Source organism: Dromiciops gliroides, chromosome 3 (genome assembly GCF_019393635.1).
Source record: "Dromiciops gliroides isolate mDroGli1 chromosome 3, mDroGli1.pri, whole genome shotgun sequence".
Lineage (NCBI taxonomy): Eukaryota > Metazoa > Chordata > Mammalia > Microbiotheria > Microbiotheriidae > Dromiciops > Dromiciops gliroides.
In genome coordinates this window covers 294,344,637-294,355,422 of record NC_057863.1, presented here as the reverse complement: position 1 = coordinate 294,355,422, position 10,786 = coordinate 294,344,637, and the positions used below count along the sequence as shown (strand labels likewise).

Below are 10,786 nucleotides of genomic sequence, written 5' to 3'. Positions count from 1 at the left end.
AATGAAATGAGACAACATTTATTTTCCTCAATACTATTGACTGTTTTAAAAATGTGAGAAATTGCTTTTTTTCTTCCTTTAAGTAACCAAAGATTGTTTTATATTCCTCCACCTATGAGTCAATTAAATCCAAAGGAACTGACATAGGGATGCAGTTAGCAATGCTGCAAGTGCTTCCTCTAACTCTCCACTGCATTTTATGTCTTTCACAAAGGTAGACATTAGATATTTAATGATGCATGAAAATGAATCCCAGTGGTATGTGCAGACAACATTGGGAACATTTTTAGGGAACAAATAATTAGGGTCTTAGAAATGTGTGCTTATTTCACACAGTGATCCGGTTCCTTATCTTCTCCTCCTCCTTCCTGTTTTGAAGGCAATAAGCTGTTACGTGAGCCATCTGCAGCTTCACAGACAGGTGCAGGGTCACTATTACCATTCTCAGCATAGAGTTTTGAGCAAGCTGAAACTTGTCCTAGGCAATTTAATGAATTTCAGAATCAACAGCCTGGACTGCCAACAGAAATTAATATTTGGCAGAAATGGTTACAATTGTTTACTGACCCAGGAAATTTCTTGTATTAGTTAATGTATTTTTTAAAGATTTTATCTTAGAACATGTGATACCACATTGCTTTAAGACAAAGCAATGTTCAGGTCTTTATCTTTGTGATTCTAAAAAGTAAGCTTGAGCACTGATAACATTCTAAATCATGGGTAAGTTTCATTTTTTATCCATGTAATCTTTTCTGAATACACTTCTTGCATAATATCAATATTTATTCATTATCTTCCAAGGTGTTACTTTTTATTGTAGATGATACTGTTATCATGGAAATAAAAGTATGTCTTGTGTCTAAAATGAAAGAAAATGAGATTAAAAGAAACCATGACAAAAGTCTAAGTAAATTTGAGTATATAAACAATCTCCCATTTACCATAAGATCATAGATTTAAAGCTAAAGGAGACCTTAGAGAATGCCTGGTTTATGAATGTTCCTTATATATAAATTACTCTCCTTCCTCATTTCCTCCCTTCCCCAGCCACTGGCAGAAATCACTTCTTTGGCCTGCATAGCTACAAAGCATCATTGTTATTTTTAGTGTGTCCCTTTTCTTCCATCTTTGTACTATTTCTAATCTAACCACTGGCCATATTGTTCCCAAGAGGAAATCATAAATGCTAGACATGAGATATCATCAACAAGCCCCATTGTTGCCAAAAAAGCAGTCTCTTCTGAGGTTACCATAAGATCTAATATACTGGCTACTCACGATGTGTCATACTCTGGGCTTAATGTTAGGGACCTCTCAGATTTGAAAATCAAGATAAGGTTGGCAGAGTCAGGCTGGTCGGTAACAGCAGTTGGTATTCAATTATATAACAAAGACCAACTTTCAGGGCTCAATAATTGTATTAGTTGCTAATGTTAGATCTTAAGCACATATATTAAGGAATAAACTAGAGGTTAAACCTGTAAAGATGATCCTAAAACTTATGGACACATGTCTAACCTATAGTGAACTTTAGCAATAAATGGCATGGTACAGAGGAAGTTTACATACAATGAAAATGATATTTCTGAATGATAGGAATGACAAGGATAGGAATGAAGGAACACTGAATGTTTTGGCTAAGTTTCACTGCAATTAAAGCAGGACTTTGGTACTCAGAGAGAGAGAGAGAGAGAGAGAGAGAGAGAGAGAGAGAGAGAGAGAGAGAGAGAGAAAAGGAAGGAAGGAAGGAAGGAAGGAAGGAAGGAAGGAAGGAAGAAAGAAAGAAAGAAAGAAAGAAAGAAAGAAAGAAAGAAAGAAAGAAAGAAAGAAAGAAAGAAAGAAAGAAAGAAAGAAAGAAAGAAAGAAAGAAAGAAAGAAAGAAAATGAAAGAAAAAATGAGTATTGTAAGAATTTTGGTTTTTTTCCATGCTAAGTATTTTTAAAGTTATCCTTATGCCTATGATCCCTACTAATCCTATGCATATTTTGATAGAAATCATATTAAGTATATGGGATAAATACTTTGTTACAATTGTTCATGCTATGCCAGTTCAATAAATGCCATTACTTTGAGGCAATTGTGTCAACTATTAAAGTTCAACACATCAGTCAGGGTACATTAGGTATAGTTTTAGGAGTACGAATGCACACAGTATGTTGAACCTAGGAAAACAGGGAAATGTAAATGATGGAAAAACATACATATGCATATACACATATGTATTGATAGATAAAGTGTATATATATATATATATTATTAAGGGCTAAAATTCTAGCTAAACTGTCTAAAATATCTAATGAGTGGTCGCCAATCAATTACAAGCTTTAGCAAGAGTTAGACTTTTAAGCATTTATTAAGGAGAATAAGAATTTGGTAAAGAGAGAGAGAAAGGCCTAGATTCCTATCTATTAAAGGGAGAGCACATTTCTAGCTCCGCTCTCCACCGGAGTCCAGAGGAAAGAGAGCGAGACTGAGCGCCAGTCTCTTCCTTCCTCCTCCCACTATCCCGCGTCACTTCCTGACTCCTGGTCTTGCCCTCAAAGACCTTCCCTTCATGGGCAGAACTCTTCTACAGTAAGTATCCAGCAGGTGGCGTTATTCCAATCGTTACAGTCCCCCCTGTTGTTCCTCAAGAAACAAAATGTTTCCTTGACGGAACAGTAAAAAGAATATAATAACTATTGCTAACTAATAATATGTGAACAACAATATAGAAAAGAAAGAGAGGAAAGTTTTGTCCAGAGGGGCGATTTTTTGTCCTCATGAACCGACGCTTTGACATTGGTCTTGCAAAGGGAGGGCCTCTGCAGAGAGTACATATTACAGATGGTGTATATTATAACCGAAAAAGAAAAGAGAAAAAAAACAAATCAAAACTGTTCATTTAAAGTCTCTGAAAGTCTTTTCTCAGATGTCCTCTAGGTGTAGTCATGGAATGGAAGTCTTTTCAGGGGTTGATGTGTGGATGCTGGTAATCAGCCAGGAAAATTTCCTACAAAATTGAGCTTAACACAACTTTAAAATAGCTTTGTCAATAATCAAATCAAACAATGAAAGTTCTCAAAAACATGTCTAAGGGAATTCAGAATCTTGGTTGTTACACATGAAACATATAATAAAACAAAAATTGAAACATTCTTTAAAATTATAATATTACTATAGTCCCCCTTATGGAGGGTAATTGAGAAGACAATTGCTGCAATATTAATTAATAAAAATAATTTTTATCTTTGTTTTATCACTTTTTGCATCATCTGCCTAATTATCCTCGTACCATTATGAGAAATTAAAAAATCTAATATAATTGGTAACAGGTGTCAAGGCCAAATTCAACACTGTATTTATCATGACACCTGAGATAATTATGGGGGTTACCATAAAAGAACAGAGAAATGATGGGATATGAGCATTCCCACACTTAAGCAATATATACTGCCCATGCAGTATGCCAGGTTTAAAATAGGTAGATGGAATATATGTCCATGCCACCGAACATATTGGAAGAAACTGAGTCAGACTTAATCAGATGCATGGGATTGAGATGTCAATGGCATCAGGCATATAGGAGGGAGCATAGAAGCCAGGTGTAGAAGTGAGATGGGTGGGATGAATACTTCCAGCCATCTGTACAATATTGTGGGGAAAAGAGAATAAAATATTAAACCAAGAGAATCCAACCTCAACGATTTGTCAAAAGCCGTTCTCTCGGCCATACCTTGACTTCATGCATGTCTCCCTTCATGTGACAGTTCAATGTCTGCTCTTGCATGTATTCCTCTTGTGATTGGATGGCACCTTGGCCAACTGGCATCTGATAACTCAGAATAAAGGCAATTAATGTCTTAAATGATAAGTTCCCATAATCCAAGTCTCATATGGATTTAAAATTGAGGATAATAAATGATTGCAAAAAATGTGAATACATCTTGACTCAGAACACAATATATAATTATGCAACAATTTCAAATTATACCCCTTTTTTTTACTTAGTATACAATTTCTTTTTTGAAAAATCATAACATTTAAATATAAGTTAAATCACAACACAATCTCAAAGAAAACTTCTTTTTTGAAAAAAGAAAACTTTTACAAACGTTCCCCTCTTTTTTTTTTTTTTTGGAATATGCTTATCAAAAATAATACTTCTAGAATCAATTTACACTTGCCATGGCAACCAATTTGCCAGGGAAATGCTTTAAAGAGTTTGATCAAATAATCAGTTGAGGAAAAAAATAACAAAAACAAACAACTCAGAATATGGGAGCACAATACTCCTAGAATTAACATTGTATTATGAAATCAATACCATCTCTCAATTTTTTAAAATTAGATAAATGAATAGAAGAAAATACACATGGAACAATAAAAAACAGTGAAATTCAAACTAAGGAAATCTAAATGAGCATGAATTTAATATTAATAAGAGTATTATAAAATATAAACTTGATCACATTACTATAAAAATCTTTTACAAATATTCTCCTTGTTTTAAAAACTAAGTATAAGACACAATCTCAAAAGCATGAAAATCTCTATGAAAATAAACCCATACCATTAATTTCAAAATGTATATGTAATAGCATAGAAATCCTATGTAACCTCTGAACTGATACTATTAATAATCTGAGTGAATTTAGAACACTTTTGATTCTGATATCTAAAATCCCCAATACTCATATCAATACCTTGCTGCTTACTTCTACATTTCTGTAAAATATATACCCTTCCATGGCAAAAGAAGCAGAGTCTTGAACTATGTTGATTGTCATTCTTATTCAGCTTAAGTTTTTCTTCTTTAACCCCTCTATATTGTCTGTCGGGCTTTTCACCATACAAGTGCTTTATAAGATTACTAATTAAAGACAAAAGCAGGTTAGCAAAATTATGAACAAAACGAGCATATCTGGAATTTAAAGAGTTTTCTAAGATTGTCTCAAAAGCACAGCCAGGCTGGGGAAGGGCTGAGCCTGAAGCTGCAAATGTAGTTAGACAAAGTTGAGCATGCGCATCAGATCTCTGGACTTCCCAGGCAGGGGAAGCAATGGGCTTGGCCATGGGAGGAGTAGAGGGTGGGGTCTGGAGAGGAGGGGAGGGACCAGGGCAATTTGAATCAGACTTGATTTTGAACTCAGGCCTGGATTCCTCTTCCCCCACTTTGCCTCCAGGTGCTAGGGAATTAAAAGCTTCAAGAGGGTGGGTCATTGCCTCCAGGCATGCAAAATTAAAGCAACAATTACTGTTAGAACTGGGAAAAGCTGTGGGAATCTCTTCAGGTTTCTCTGAAAAAGCATGGTTGGGAGAGGGAGAGATATTTCCTTGTGTGAGTAAGTTGCTGGCTCTTTTAACAAAAATAAAAAGAAAAATAGAAAATCCACAAAAACAAAGCATTAACATGATCTTATCTCCCATTTGTCTGGTTAAACAGACTAAAATCAAAAATAGGGTAATTAGGGAGTTTAAAAGGTCCATTCGAAAAAATTTAAAGGGAAAACACCTGGCAATTCATCAGTACTTAAGATTTAGGTTAGGGTAGGGGAAATTTCTTACCCAACCAGAAGATCAGAAGACTGAGGTTTAGCTTTCCTCTTTGTGGTCGCCATCTGTTAAGGGCTAAAATTCTAGCTAAACTGTCTAAAATATCTAATGAGTGGTCGCCATCAATTACAAGCTTTAGCAAGAGTTAGACTTTTAAGCATTTATTAAGGAGAATAAGAATTTGGTAAAGAGAGAGAGAAAGGCCTAGATTCCTATCTATTAAAGGGAGAGCACATTTCTAGCTCCGCTCTCCACTGGAGTCCAGAGGAAAGAGAGCGAGACTGAGCGCCAGTCTCTTCCTTCCTCCTCCCACTATCCCGCGTCACTTCCTGACTCCTGGTCTTGCCCTCAAAGACCTTCCCTTCATGGGCAGAACTCTTCTACAGTAAGTATCCAGCAGGTGGCGTTATTCCAATTGTTACAATATATATATACACACACACATATACATTCATATATATGTATGTATGTATATATATATATATATGTGTATGTATGTGTAAATGTAACTGGACATATATGTATATATACACACATGCATGTGCACATGCACATATAACTATGTATATGTGTGCATGTATGTGTATTATGTAGATGTAGAGGGGGCAGCTAGGTGGCACAGTGGATAGAGCACTGGCCCTGGATTCAGGAGGACCTGAGTTCAAATCCGGCCTCAGACCCTTGACACTTACTAGCTGTGTAATCCTGGGCAAGTCACTTAACCCCAACTGCCTCACCAAAAAAAAAAAAAAATTAAAAAATAAAAAGATGTAGATGTAGATATGTGTGTGTGTGTGTATGTGTGAATCTTTGTTAGGTTAGCAAGGGCCAAAATAATTTAACTCTGTATAATTATATCCTAACATTCAGATAATATTAAAGATCCCTTTCCTCTACATGTTAATTAATATCAATTGAATGTCTCCTGGAGCAATTGGAATTCATTTCCTCACATAAAACAGATTGACTCTGTTAACCTTTATACTTTTAAGTAAAGTCAGACTTTGGCCCATCATTCTTGTCAGGCTTGGTCTAGTCTATGCTAGCAGACAATCTATTAATTATACATCACTTATAAAACACATAACGTGTTTAGAAACTAGAACAATAAAGATAATCCATGATTTATTCCTGTAAATAGGTGCATCCAGTCTAAAATTTAGAACATAAGCAATAACATTTTAAACATGTTTCTGAGTTTACAGATCTGTTTTTTTAATCATTCATTTTTAAGAGTAAAATAATTGACATAACCAGCAAATTTCATTCGGATATTATCCATTAAAGTAGGATATTATAAAGCACTGTAAATAATCCCCACACCTAAGTTCTGATCTGTCTTTGCAGCATTTCCTATATATCTAAATCATGGTTGTGGTAAAACTAAATGTTCCAGAAGAACATGTACCAGTTGGAGGTTATGAAAACTGAAATAAACTTGGAAAACTTAATGATTTTTTTTCTTGAATTTCACCTTATTTCTCAGATGAGCTTACAAATAGTTTCCCATAATTTATCACCCTGAATCAAAACATAGATAACGCATGAAGTGAACAATGCTGTGCCCACTTTACAGATTGGGAAAGCCACGTAGAATATATTACTGTACCAAATCTAATTGATTCATTGACGTTCATTGAATAGGACCTAATGGTATTACCCCAAACACACACAACACACACACACACACACACACACACACACACACACACAGAGTATAATTATCATGATTTTCTTCCCATCTTTCCACTCTTTGGCCCACCGTTTTGGGGTTTAGTTTTAAACTTATCCAAAACTTTGAATACTTTCATGGTGTTGATTGAATTCTCCATTGTTTTGGAGTAAATTGGGGACTCTTGGTAACCATCAAAAAGTATTTAGGGAAAAAAAAATATCAGGGAGATGAGGTGTGGAGCTCAAAAGGCTAAATTTGAATCTATATTTGAAATGGAAGCAGAGTCAATATCAAGAATTATAACAAATTTTGTAAGAGAAGAAATCTGGGGATCAGGCATAAAGAGTATATTACTAAGGAAGTAAAGTGTTTCAAGGCAGACACAGCTATCTAAATTTGCTACACTGAGGTTGTTGATAGGCATAAAATTATTTTCATGCTTCATTGAATTTATACTTTACTTGTTCCTGAAACGTTTTAGCTAGGGAGTGCCCACTGCTGTCACTGCCCTCCTTACTCTCCATGAAAAATGACAAATATACCCATTTTGCACCTTCTACAATCCTGTTATAACTTTAATATTTTTATGTGAATTTTCAGTGTCATTCTACTTGAATTTACATAAGAAAGCCAATTGTTAGCAGACGTTAAAATATTTCTATAATCATTCAGGCAAGAAAAAAAGCACTGCCAGGGAATTTGGCCTTAAATTATTACAGCAAATACACATGGATTCAAGAAAAGTAGTACTTTTCATATTATTACAACATTCATTTTTCTTCTGAAAATATGCAAAAGTGCTCTCTAAATACATTTTCTGCTCTAAAATTATTGGTCTAGGGAGACCAATGTAACTGGGAAAGTCAGGGGAAACAGGACCCAGTTTCCCACCATCAAAATTACTCCAACCCATATCAGAATATTAGATTGAGTTGTGGTGAAAATATCTACCAGGAAACCACAAAGGATAATCTTTTCAGTCAAAGATTTCTTTTAAAAGGTAATTGAGGGGTGGCTAGGTGGCACAGAGGATAGAGCACCGGCCCTGGAGTCAGGAGTACCTGAGTTCAAATCTGGCCTCAGACACTTAACACTTACTAGCTGTGTGACCCTGGGCAAGTAACTTAACCCCAATTGCCTCACTAAAAAACAAAAAACAAAAAAAGTAATTGAGTGGATAGCTAGGTGGCACAATGGATAGAGCACCAGCCCTGGAGTCATGAGGACCTGAGTTCAAATCCAACCTCAGACACTTGACACTTACTAGCTGTGTGACCCTGGGCAAGTTGCTTAAACCCAATTACCTCACACACACACAAAAAAAGTAATTGATAGGCCAGAGATAAGGAAAAAATCTGGGTCCAGAAACCAGGTCTAGGTATACAATAAGGGTGAAGTTCTACTGTAACTTTGAATTCAGAGAAGGCACCACAAACAAAACACAACCTCAGCACAAAATAGGACACAATGTCATCCGCCCCAAGACAGTGTAGCTGAAGCACTTTTTTTTTTTCTGATTTAGAAAGGCAATTTAAAACAGGCTCTGTATGCAAAATGGCCAATGTATTGTTTGACTGAACCCAATTTGGGTCCTGTAAATCAACTTACTAGTAGGACTTAGTTACCTCTAGGGTTCTTGAAAAACAGAGCATGAAATGTATAGAAAATTTTGGTGCAAGACCCAAGGTAATATAGAACAGGAAAACATATCGACTTAATGGTTCGACCATAAGAGCTCAGAGTATGACTATAACAAAAATTCCCAATCCAAAAGTAAGGCTGGAAGGATGAGTTAACAAAATAAAATAAGCAAAAGAAGCTAAAATATCCACAAACCAGAGATGTCAGAAAGTTGTTGGAAAGTTATAAGAGGGATAATATATGAAAGACTTTGAATTCCATAGAGTTTGTTATTGCTCCTGGAGCCAATAGAAAGCAACTAGAATTTATCAAATAAGGTGTATAAAGTATTAACTGCTGTCTAAATAATATAATTTTAAGGAATTGTTGTGTCATATAATAATTTCTCAAATAACAGATATTTTACTAAAAATGAGAGCAGTGACCACATACCAAATTTTTTTTTAATTTTATAAGGTATTTTATTTTTCCATTACATGTAGAGATAGTCCTCAACTTTTGTTTATACAAGCTTTACAATTTCAGATTTTTCTCCCTCCCTCCCCTCCCTCCCCCCTCCCCTAGACAGCAGGCATTCTGATATAGGTTATATCTATATTTCTATATACATATACATATAAAGATAGATAGATAGATATACACACATGTATATATATATAGATATATACACACATGTATATATAGATATAGATATAGATATAGATATAGATATAGATATAGATATAGATATAGATATAGATATAGATATAGATATAGATATAGATATAGATATACACATAATAACATTAATCCTATTTCTGCCTTAGTCCTGCTATAAGAGAAAAAATCAGAGCAATGATGAAAAACCTCAAAATAGAAAAAAACAATAGCACCAAAACCAAAAGAAATAGTATGGTTCATTCAGCATCTATAATCCACAGTTCCATTTTTTTTTTCTTGGATTTGGAGATCCTCTTCTATCATGAGTTCCCTGGAACTCTTCTGTACCATTGTATTGGTGAGAAGAATATAGTCCATCACAGTAGATCAACACTCAATGTTGATGATACTGTGCACAATTTTCTTCTGGTTCTGCTCATCTCACTCATCATCAGCTCACACAAGACCCTCCAGGTTTCTCTGAACTCCTCCTGCTCATCATTTCTTACGGCATAATAGTATTCCATTGTATTCATATACCACAACTTGTCCAGCCATTCCCCAATTGATGGGCAGCCCCTCAACTTCCATTCCTTTCTACCACATAAAGAGCAGCTACAAATATTTTTGTACATGTCGGTGCCTTTCCCCCTTCCATGATTTCTTTGGGAAAAAGACCTAAAAGTGGTATCGCTGGGTCAAAGGGTATGCACAGCTTTATTGCCATTTGGGCATAATTCCAAACTGCTCTCCACAATGGTTGGATCAGTTCACAGCTCCACCAACAATGAATTAGTGTTCCAATTTTCCCACTGCTTCTCCAACATTTATTATTTTCCTTTTTTGTCATTTTAGCCAATCTGATAGGTGTCAGGTGGTACCTCAGAGTTGTTTTAATTTGCATCTCTCTAATCATTAGAGATTTAGAGCATTTTTTCATATGGAAATAGATAGCTTTGGTTTCTTCATCAGAAAACTGCCTGTTCATATCCTTTGACCATTTCTCAATGGGGAATGATTTGGGTTCTTATAAATTTGATTTAGTTCCCTATATATTTTAGAGATGAGGCCTTTATCAGAAGTACTGGCCACAGAAATTGTTTCCCAGCTTTCTGCCTCCCTTCCAATTTTGGATGCATTGCTTCTGTTTGTACAAAATTTTTTTAATTTAATGTAATCAAAATCATCCATTTTGCATTTTATAATATACTCTATCTCTTGTTTGGTTATAAACTGTTTTCTTTCCAAAGATCTGATAGGTACACTATTCCTTTCTCTCCTAATTTACCTATGGT

The 10,786-nt window shown here is 35.1% G+C and overlaps 1 pseudogene; it reads right to left on the bottom strand.

Moving 5' to 3' along the window:
• Positions 1-323: 323 nt before the first annotated feature.
• The window catches only part of LOC122747500, a 50,409-nt pseudogene continuing 39,946 nt past the window's right edge, over positions 324-10,786 (bottom strand).